Here is a 12,535-nt window from a genome sequence, read left to right as displayed (position 1 = left end):
AGTGCAATCAAATTTTGGGTTCTAGGTCGAGTTATTCCAAGTCATAGCACAACATTCGGGTCATACACCCTCTTGGGAGGAGTGTACGACCATACACCCACCCTATGACCGCACACTCGAGTTGGTGGGTTACCTACCTCTCTCTCTCTCTCCCTATCTCTCTCTCTCTCTATATATATATATATATATGAGGAGACCCCTTTCTTTCACTCTTTTCTTCTTTTGGCTGCACACTACTACTTTCTCTCTCTAGAATCTACATCCAAGAACCCGCCAAAGGCTTCAAAAACATAAATAGTTCATACCTTAGCTGGTTATACTTCAAAGATCCCTTGATTCTTCATGTTTTCAGCCTTGTTATTAATCTCCTAAGTGAGAGTTAGCCATACACACCTTTGCTCGTTATACTTCAAAGATCCCTTGTACGACCGCACACCGTCATAAGGTTGGCCATACACACCCTAGAGGCTCTCCAAAGTGAAAGTTTGGCCCTTATCTCCTAGTTAGACTTAGTATTAGCCTTGATGCACCTCAAAATCGACATCTTCGGCATGAACATGGAGAGTGTACAGCCACACACATCTTTGTACGACTGCACACATAACCTTAGGGTTGTGCACCCACTTGATGATCACGTTTGGCCTTAAACTTGCAAAACCACTAAGTATGGGACCTAGAACACTACTTGGATGCTATTAGGACCTTGGAAACACCTCAAAAACACTTCCCATCATGACTTTACGGTCGTACACTCATGGGCCGTACACTCATGACCGTACACACCCTTAGGGTGGCCGTACACTTCCCTCATTCGATCGTATATTGTTTAGACACTTAGTTCAAGCATTTTCGGGTCCTTAGAGTGGTTTCCTATCATGTTTTGTCATGAAATACTCTAATCTATTACATGTATGTGCTGCTACATGTTAATAGGATCCATTTGAGTCGAAACTTTAGTTGACACTCGACATCCGTACCGATCGTGCACTCGAATCCTACGTCAAACACTGAGTTCATACCCCTATGCTTTTAAGGTTTTTAAACGTTTTTAGAGGGAATACAAGCCAAACACAAAAAGGATTTTGTGAACTATAAGAAAAATGTTTTCAACAAGTTAAAACTGATGCAATTGATACGATATAACATGTTTTATAAGACATATAGACAATTACTCCCTTTTTATTATGCGGAGCTTAAGGGATGTTTTCTAAAAATAATTGCATAGTTTTCAGAACAGTACATATACATAACACATCATTCAAACAATAATAGGTATAGTTTGGGGACTTCATTACTAGTGTTACAGATTCAAATTACGTACACAGTCGAACATATAAACTATGATAGATTTAGTTTATCCATTTCTACATACCGTAACAAGAGTAACATACCAAATAATTATTTTGTATAATTATTTATACTCTACTCAATATTCAAATGATTTCAAACATGAGAACAACATAACAACACGTGAACTAGGTAATACAGGATTGTGAGACATCTCTTCATTGTACCCTTCGGGGTACTGGTAAATCGTCTACATTTAGTATAGCCAGAGTCTCCTGGAGGGAGAGCGTGATATTTGTGAATAGATCTATTTGCGACCGACAATCCCACACTTGAAATGTTAGCTACAGTTAAGCAGGCATGCCTGGGGTTACAAATTTTGTAACATTCAACGCATGAAGAAACGCCGCGGAGGTCATCAGTCACATTAGCATGGCTATACGAACTCACAACAATATAAACTAACCTTTGTTTACGGGAATATCATTCTTCAATAGTTTTATTTTAACTAATAAGACTACCTACATACTGCACTGGTGGGTATTCCAGGGATACATCATTTGGTTTTATTTTAAGTATTAAGACTACTTTACATACTAGTGGTAACTAGGGTTTTCAAACAAGAACATACCTACTGGTGGTAACCAGGGTTTCAAACAAAAACATATATATTGGTTGTAACTAGGGTTTTCAAACAAGAACACTCTTACTGGTGGTAGCCAGGGTTTTCAAACAAGAACATACCTACTGGTGGTAGCCAGGGTTTTCAAACAAGAACATACATACTGGTGGTAACCAAGGTTTTCAAACAAGAACATACATACTCATGGTAGCCAAGGTTTTCAAACAAGAACACTCATACTTGTGGTAGCCAGTGTTTTCAAACAAGAACATACATACTGGTGGTAGCCAGGGTTTTTCAAACAGATCATACTATTCATACCGAAGCCAACAAACATATTAGAAAATATCGGACTTTCTGGAAAAGCAAACAAACATTTATACAAATTCAATGACTAGTTTTCATTACAAAAACATGCTTATGAGCTCACCAGCTTTATGCTGATATGTTTTCAAAATCTCATGTATTCTTAGGACAACAATAGACGAGTACCCTTGCGAGATTTTGAAGAAGACAAAGCATTTTGGAGTCTCGTCTTTATCTTTTTTTTACTTTTGATATACATACAAACTTGTACCAAACAACGTTGTAAATATTCATATTATATTGTAATGGTTGTGTTTACTTTGATTAGTATGATGCAGTTGTTGTGATACTACATATGACATCATCCACCTCCGAACGTTTCAACCATTTGTTTGACAGTTCGGAGGTGTGACAAATAGGGACATATACTGCACACCCAAAAATTCTCAAATGAGATATATTTGACTCTTGACCAAAAGCAAGGTGTAGGGAGAATATGCCTGTTATGAATTTGGTCTCATACGTATCAATGATCTAGCATGTAGGATTATATAACCCCAAAGAGAAACATGAAATTTGGTCCTCGTTATTAATAGTCTTGCTATTAGCTGGAGACATTTAATAAGTGGTTCATGTAAACCATTTTATGTGTGTACATGAGAAACTGGATGCTCAACAATAATTCCTATAGACATTCATTAGTCATTTAATGCTTCTGAAGTAAATTCACTAACATTATCAAGTCTCACTCTTTTGATAGTATATTCGGGGAAATATGCCCTTAATTTCATAATTTGTGCAAGAAACTTTGCAAATGCCATATTACGAGTTGATAATAGGAAAACATGAGACCATTTGATGGATCCATCTATTCGGACCATGAAGTATCTGAATGGTCCAAATGGTGGATGAATTGGTCCACATATATCACCTTGAATTCTTGCATGAAATCTACGTGACTCCCTTTAAATTTCATTTGAGAATGTTTTATAATTAACTCTCCAAGAGGACAAGATGTACATGGTCTTATGCTATTGGATTAAGGGAACTTCTGGTCAATTAATGAGTACCCATGTGTATTCTCAATTATCCTTCGCATCATTGTTAATCTTAGGTGGCCCAACGTATCATGCCATAAACTAAATGTCTCGAGATCACAATGTTTTTCTTTCACTACCATATTTGATTCAATCATATGTATATATGTACAATGCATATTAGAATCAAGTATTGGTAGTTTTTCAATGAAAGGAAATAACAATGATGATTTCATCATGCGGAATTTAATAACTAACACACTCATGAAGATGTAGTTAGTTAACAAAATATTGTGTTCAACTATGATGAGGAAATTACTCAAAAATGAAAGACTACAATCTAACGAATCTAATCTAAGCAATCTCTACCCATTCAAGGACTACATCTTGCCACACCTACTAAATGAACACAACATGACTATTTATACGTTTATAAACAAGTCTAGCTAATTAATGCACATGTCATAAAAGGAGGCTCTTTGTCATCATACATGGAAGACTTTGAACTTTACATTCACCACCTTAAAGTATGGAATGGATGACAAGGCTTCATCTTCCAAAATAAGCATTTAGCAGATAAGAAGAGAACACATTACAAAGCATTAAAGCGACCTACGAACCTTGATTCTTCAGTAATCTTCAAAAACGGGTTATAGGATATATGAATGAGAAAACAAGCACCAAAGTAAAACTATGAACTTCAATCTCAAACGAGCTTCTAGAAGGAATATTTTGAAACTTCATCTTCGAATGTAATCCCAAAGATTCTCAAGAAAGTCAAACCCACCATAAAAACCAAATTCGGAATTGAGAAACCAATTCACTTCATATGTCTAAAGAACTCCCCCTCAAATGACAATGATATTCAACTAAGCTAATGATATAAATCATGAAAAATATCATGTAACAAACCAAACTCAAGATTCTTAACTTCACTTGATCGAGAAATACCTAAAAGTTAGAGTCAATCAAAGAACTATAGTTATTCGTAGAACTTATAGGGTCCCCATCCTAAAGTTCTAAAATTCCTAAGAATAATATACCCACTTTCATATCTCTACCGCAAGCTTCATAAAAAATCAACCAATTTGATAAATCACAATCTAATTTCGAATGGACATATCAAATTCTACCCCTTTTTATAATAAAAAATGATTATAAAACCCTCAATTGGGCATGAGAATGATCTTGAATCAGATAAATCAATACTATACCCCCCCCCCCCCCCCTTGACAAAATGGAATAAACTCTAAAGCTTGAAATCTAAAATAGTTGAAAAAAAATGTGTCATTTTTCAAAACTTGACCTTCACGAAAAATAATCCAGGAAAAATTTCAATATTGCTCATCAGCCCTTAAATTGTAACAACCCAAAATTTCTCCCCCACTTAGATTCAACTAAGTCTTCGCAATACATGAGATTTGAAGGATTCTCGATCCTTCTTACTCATTAATAACAAACTACTGACAACCTGCTTCTTGTCCATGGGAGTGTTCTATTATGCGCCTCAAATCCTTCATGTCTACCCAATCCCTGAAGATCAGGAAAACACCTCTCGATCCTAGCAAAATTAATAATCTCAGACGCCTTGAAATGATGCCCTTCTTATATCTTAAGGTCTAAATAACCGATGTCCAAGACTAGCCTCAACAGTAAACCAATTCCCTTAGTGCCTTCAAAAGCCGACTCGTGCACAATGTCTGAGTTACCAATCCTGACCGCAGACCTTCCGCATCACGTTTTTGAACCGATCTTAACTACCGACCCAAATAACATTAGTCGCCCCAAACCATCAGAAAGAGAAACGATTGTTCACTAATCACCCCGCAACTTATGGTATTGAAACAACATAAGAAATTGTTTGAAGGTATAACCCCAAACACAAGCAGGGAAACAAACCTTGATATACACTTACTAAACCCTTGAAACAAAAAGCCTCGTGCAGTTTCCCATAAGAACTGCACTGATTCCTGCCCTGTTGGCCTCTCAAAAACTGACCCGAACTCTTGGGTCTCTTCCCGAGACCCTCCATTATAGGCACCCAATCTTTTGCCCTCTTCCCAACATGCTCCAAACCAATCGACACTCTCGAGCTCTAGAAATCATATCATTCAGGGTCTCGCACCCTAACCTACTCACCAACTTAATCTTCAATGGCTGAACTGCAATAGTTAGAGCAGCCTCTACTCTACATCGGGCTATCAACTATCCCAAGACATAGTCTGCAATCCTGAAAGTGCAATTATTCATACAATCAATCCTTGCCGCCTGATAAAAGAGATCCAAGGTGAACACAAACTCTTGACAGTCCTCCCGCTATCTGGCTCACAACTGGAGCCAGGACCAAACCGTGGTCCTCCTTCATGTGTACCCATCCTCATATGGAAAAGCGGCTATCCCCACGGTCCAATCATAACCAAGAACTCTCCTTCCCAAGCTTCTTAGATTCTCCAAAACTTTCCCCGATTCGAGTATGGATCTTGTGCTTTCAGTAGTACGGGCCCAATACTACCTTCCACACCTATCCATAGTTTCCTACAGAATCATCCCAGATCCTCTAAGTCACCTACTCCATGATGTATATCAACACAATATCCAACGAAGCACCTCCTAGGCTCCCCCTAGGTTCATAACCTCACTGAACCACCCCACTAACTCACTGGAGCATATCCTAGGCTTTCCTAGGTTCTCAACCTCGCCCTTCCATCTACTGCTGAAGAACTCCCCACGGTGCCAGTCATCTACCTCCTGGATATCGTTACATCTACTTAGTAGCTTACTCTCATCACATAAGATTTCCACGAAGCACAAAGCAAGCAGGATTCGTGTAGTTGCACTACGATCCGAAAAACTGCCATAGAACATTCCGCCCACATATCACAACTAGCACTATCCACATGCATCCATCCTTACTGTCGGCTGCCCTATGCATGCAAATTATACACAGAACAGGATCCAATAGACTGTTGAATAATAGACTCTACCCTGGGACCACAACCAAACAAGGAACAGGAAATAAGGAGAAATCTATTATTCTAAGGCTATAAGATCCTAACCATATACAATTTTAAAACCATACATATAGCAGTCACAAATACCCATTATCATTCTCATTCCATCATGGCATGCAATATTCCAAGGCTACAATCATCACATATCAGGCCAATGTATTGCTGACTACTCAGCACTAACATACAACTCTACCAGCTCATATAACGTATACACGCATCTCCCCTGTCCCTAACTAGCATGCGAGTTACAGTTTCATAAACCAAGTCATAACAAACAACATATGTGGGCATTCTAGGGAAACTTACTTAAGTTCGGCTGATTGCATGCATCACACACATTGTTCTTTTCATATTTTTTTTCCCATTTTAGGTTTTTTTTTTTCAAATTCCTTTTTGTAAAATTGATCTTCTTTTGAAAAATTTTATATCAAGTACCCAGTTTGAGTCCAGACACACACAAGATATTGTCCAAATCCCTCAAACAAAGGCTTTGATACCAACTTGTAACATCCCAAAATTCAAGGCTAGAAATTTCATTTTTAATTATGTCATTATAAAAATCAATATTATAAAAGAATCCATAATATTTAACTAATGTCAAACTAGTGTGTCAATAATCAAGCATGTCATCATAAAATAATATCAGAGTATAATCCCAAAGATCTCCTATGCGGAAAACATAGTGTGATGCTCTGCGATCGAGCCAACTCCTTTCCTTTGAAAATGAAGTACCAGAAACCAAAACTAAAAACCGTAAGCACAAAGCTTAGTGAGTTCCCTAGAGCATACCCTACTCACATTCTACATAACACATATCATATTAGCTATAAAGCGACATATACCACATAAGCCATGCATACATAAACCTTTAAGAATGCCATGGGCTACCCTACATGATATATACCTTGGACTGCCATGGGCTACCCCACATGTTCTTACATCCAATGTCATGGGCTACCCCACATGGTCTTATACCTAGGACTGTCATGGGCTACCCCACATGTTCTTACATCCAATGTTATGGGCTACCCCACATGGTCTTTACCTAGGACTGCCATGGGCTACCCTACATGGTCTTACATCCAATGCCACGGGCTCCCCCGGGGTCTTCCATTCGAAAAACACAATCACATATCATATCAAATCACAGAAAGACTAACACCTATGCCATAATCACATAATGGGCCGGCCTTGGTGCCTTAGACCCAAGGTATGGTGAGAAGACTCACCTGGCACTGCTGAAGTCCCACAGATAAAACTATAGTGCTGGTTGACAGGTTCCTAAACTGTCAACATCAAAACATCACCCAATTAATAATTGGGTTGCACTACATAACCATAAGTACATACCTTGGATAATTAACACATTACCCCAAGCCTGGCTTTATTCCAGCCTAAGGCTCAATCCATAGACCCAAAAGTCAAACTAAGAATCAAAGCCCAACATATGGTCCAATTTTCCAAATTGGGCCTAAGCCTTTACATGGTCTTATTCAAAGGCTCAACCATTTATTCCAGTCCAACATTTGACATTCTAATAGCCGAATATCATATATAATCATTAAGGCCCAACTATAGCCCATCTATAGCCCAATTTTCCAAACTGGGCCAAAACCCTCATGTGCGCCTTACCCTAAGCCAATCAACATATTCTAGTCCATATGATTATTCTTTGATGACCCATTAATAAATCAATTACCAAAGCCCAATAGAAAGGCCCAACTTAAGACCCATGTGAAATTAGGGTTTCACATAAAATAATGATTAGGGTTAAGTGTCCCTACTGAACCCATTAATGACTTAAACCATTAAGTCAAATATTGACTTATGTTGATTGCAAATGATTATTATATATATTAAATTCATTAAATAATCCCAATGCGGTCCCGATATGTCCCAAATTAGGGTTTCGTGGCATTATGGTTTTCCCAAACCTTAATTAGGGTTTCGAACCCATAATAGCCCAATAGGCCCAATAGCTAGGTCATTTGATCAATAAGGTTTTATTTGGCCCATTATGATTTCACCAAGCCCATTAAGATTTTACTAAGCTCATTAGGGCTTCATTGGGCCAATTAGGGTTTCGAACGTCTTAATCGAATCAACACAACACGAAAAAGCATACCACCACCCGACACGGCGACCGGTGGCGGCAGGAGGCGGCAGCCAACACCTCACGGTGGTGGTTAGGGTTTCTTTCATTATTCCTTTACATTTTACAAATTTTACAAAGCAAAATCTCAATCAACACACACACACACACACAACTAAACATGCACACACACACATAACCACCTTGTGGTGGTCGGCGGTGGGACGAGGTGGTAGCCACCATGGATAGCGGCCATGGTGGTTATCTTCTCCTTTTCCAGCCATCAACACTACCTATAACACATACAAACACAAGTTGGACACTTAGAACACACTCATCATCAATTTGGAGGCGGCAGGCAGTGATTTGCGATGACAACGCCAACACAACGGCGACATAGTGGTGGATTGCGGGGACAACCACCACCTCACAGTGGTGTCGACGGTTCTCTTGATTCCCGTGAGAAAAATAACACACATACACCCCGATTAGTTCCATAAATGGCCCTTAAAGGCAACACACGTGTGTTCAATCACCTACAAGGTTGCAAGTCATCGCCTAAATCCCACTGTGATGGCAACCAACAGTGGTTATGACCCCAAACAGATAGAAAAATGGATGAAGAAGATGAAAGGTAGTCTTACCATGAGCATTTCGATCGCACACGACTCTTGTCCACCGGTCACAACTCCGCCTTCATTCTTGGTGGGGCTTCTCCAGCTGCTAAGGACTTCACCGAAAGCAGCAGAGGAGGTTATGGTGGCGTATGATGTCAGGGTGGCAAAGATTGGAACGGTGGTCAGGCTTGTCGTGGTAATGGTGGCTGAGACGGGTCCGGAGGTGGTGGTCGAACCCAGCTAGGCGGCGGCAGTTGGAGGTGCGGTGCCCGAGGTCGTGGGGGATGAGGGTGGGAGGACGGCGGCTACACTTCTTTAGGGTTAGGGTTAAGGGACCGGTGGGTTATGGCTATATTCCTGGTGCCCTCAAATCTTATTGCCATAATGGCATAAACAGTCCCACTCCATAAAATTATTTCCTAAACAGCTCCCATATTTACCTGTTATACCCTTAATCTAATAATGTTTTTCATAATTAATCCAACAGTTACTAAACAACCCCTCCCTAACAATTTATTTTCAAATGAAATCCAAAAATTACCATTCAACCCCCCGCCTACTAAAATTCTTACATAACACATCCCAATAATAAGAAACAACCCCTTGACTTCAAAAATCCTTTGCGAGACAAGTCCTGAACTTACACTTTAACCCCCGAATAATCCAATTTATAACATTCGACTCCCTAAAACCAACATCCCACTAAATAATATGGATTTAGGGAAATTATTAGTTTATAAATTTTATCTATTCATTTATTAATTAAACATGATGTTACAGAGAACCCCCTTATGATTGAAATAAAGTTGATTTCGATGTAATCTTGGCCGAGTACACTTCTCGGTGGGATATTTTAGACCGAAATCCATGATGTCGGTTAGAAAGCTACGCCGAAAACACTTGCACACCTTTCAAAGGGATAAAATACACATCCCAACGTAAACATCCCATCACTTTTACCCCATATTTATATGCCTCAACCGAAATCACTCCTCATTTCTTACATTTCCACTTCGAAATCCTTCAATATTGCAAAACTCATAAAAGAATCCTTCACATCTTCGTATATTTACCCAGTAACCTTTAAATCTTCATAGTTTATCTCAAGAACATCATCGAACTCCCCAAGAACATTCATACTACCTTCATATCTTCAAAAGATACCCAGGAACAACTTCAAACAACTTTAAGGATTTTTGTGAGTATTTATACGTAAACTAGTGTTATTTAACACTTAAATTAATTATTTCACTTATTTAGATACAATATCGTGTATAAATACTATTAGGATTTTGAGTAATTCGCGAATTCTAACACCAAGAACGTTACTACCACATCGTACCCAACCAAGAACACACACTCGAGGTGAGTTCATAGCCCCATGTTTTCACTATTTTCCACGTTTTGAGAAGGGGGGGGGGGGGGAATACAAGTAAAACACAAAGAATCTTGATTAATATCTAAACTATTTCAAAATTGTTTCAACTATCGTTTTTACCAATATATATATATATATATATATATATATATATATATATATATATATATATATATATATATATATATATAATAGTTCATGCGAAAATACAAATAATTTGTGAAAACGCGAAAACAAGAAAAATTATGAGATTGTGCCACCTCAGCATTATCTTTTTGGACAATAATTCATCCAAACTTTGAAATACATGATGATAATCAATAATGGATGGAAAATTGTGTCATATTAGCAAAGTATGATTTTTGACATTTTTATTATGAAAACATGAATTTAAAAATGGTTGAGGACGTGAAAAAAAAGTAATTATTAAAAACGTTTTTAAATCTATATTATCATAACACAATCGAATGTAAACTTATTATCTTTAATTTATTGTTAATAAATTTATTTTTTTATAGTACATGTGTTTAATTTTGCTAAGATAAAATCTGTTTTTGCATTTTCGCAAGATATTTATGTTTTCGCATGTACCTACGTGTGTGTGTGTGTATATATATATATATATATATATATATATATATATATATATATATATATATATATATATAATTAAGATTCTACAAGCTTAGAATTGGTGATTTCACCTTAACTCCTATTCTTAGTTTGGTTATTGGCTTATGGTAGAATAATTTATTCAACTGTCTTTTCAATCTTAATTATATTTGCATTATATATAAGTATAAAAATTATTTCAACACGGTAAATGAAAAGAATATTTACGCATGTTATTTTATTACAGTTTGTACAAAATGTTAAATTTCACGAAATATCTTTATCTCAGAAATACGAATATACACATTCAAAGTTGTCAAAAATACAAAGGTTATAATTTCATCAGAACCTACTCGTTAAACTATAATGGGTACAGTTTATGGAACATACGTACCATTTTACAAAGTTCAAGATGCAATGGAAAACTAGCTGTATAAAGGTAAAATTATTTACACTATGATTACACTAAGAACGGAGACATACATGTAGTTTATTCATTTTAAAATGGTTTTTCATTATTCTCCACGTAACTAACAATATAGCTTTGTGAGATACACTTCAAGTACTTATCTAAGTACCACGAAATTCCTAAGTTTATAACCAGAGTCTCCTGGAGGGAGAGCATAACACTTGTGTATAGATCTATACGAGACTGATAATCTCACACCTAAATTGTTAGGTAGAGTTAGGCTGACAAGGTTGGGTTACAAATTGTAACGCCCGTGTTTCTAAGCTTGTAATTAATAGCAATGTAATACTCTAGGTTAACCCTTGTAACCCATTTTGAAATAATAAGAATATATTATTTGAGTATTATGTGTTTTATGCTTAATTACTTAATTGTGTGGCTTAAATGAATTAAAAATAAAAATATGAGTTAAAATCAAATGTTAGATAAGCCCGATATCGATACATGAAGACATGGTGGTCGTGATGAGGTTTCCGAATATATAAAGAATGCCGAAATCCGAGTTATAACGAAGAAGTTATGACCTGTCGAAATTTGGCGACAGAACCCGTATGTCACAGTGCGACGTATATAGTGAATTTACGATAGCGCAATATCTAGCCTTAGATATCTAAACGGAAGTCGTAGAATATGTTAAACTGAGAGCGTGCATAAAAAGAACGTCTAAATCTGACTTCGTATGAGGAAGTTACTATTTTTCTAAGTTTCGACTTAGCGGTGTGCAGCCCGAAACTCGAATATGAGATCGAGTGATTTTTATCCGAACAATCTAAACGAGAATTGAAGATCTCATCGATAGTTGTCTAACAGAAGAGAGACAGACGAAAACGCACACCAGATAAAGAAGTTATGAATTTCTAACGGAGTTTTCCTGTCTCGGCCTACTAAAAATAATATAATAAAAATAAATAAATAATTAGTCGACGGAGTCTAAACAAAAGTTGTAGAGCATAATCTCGCCTACGCGTGGATATAGAGAACATTGAAAACAGAGATCATATGCAAAAGTTATGAATTTTAGAAGTTCGAGGCATGCATCCAAAAGAGGGAACTCCCCACGTTCAATTTAGGAATTCCCTACGTTCAATACTTGGCTCCGGAGTG

This window comes from Lactuca saligna, chromosome 6 (genome assembly GCF_052625555.1).
Source record: "Lactuca saligna cultivar CGN05327 chromosome 6, ASM5262555v1, whole genome shotgun sequence".
Classification (NCBI taxonomy): domain Eukaryota; kingdom Viridiplantae; phylum Streptophyta; class Magnoliopsida; order Asterales; family Asteraceae; genus Lactuca; species Lactuca saligna.
Note: the sequence above shows the minus strand (reverse complement) of the source record.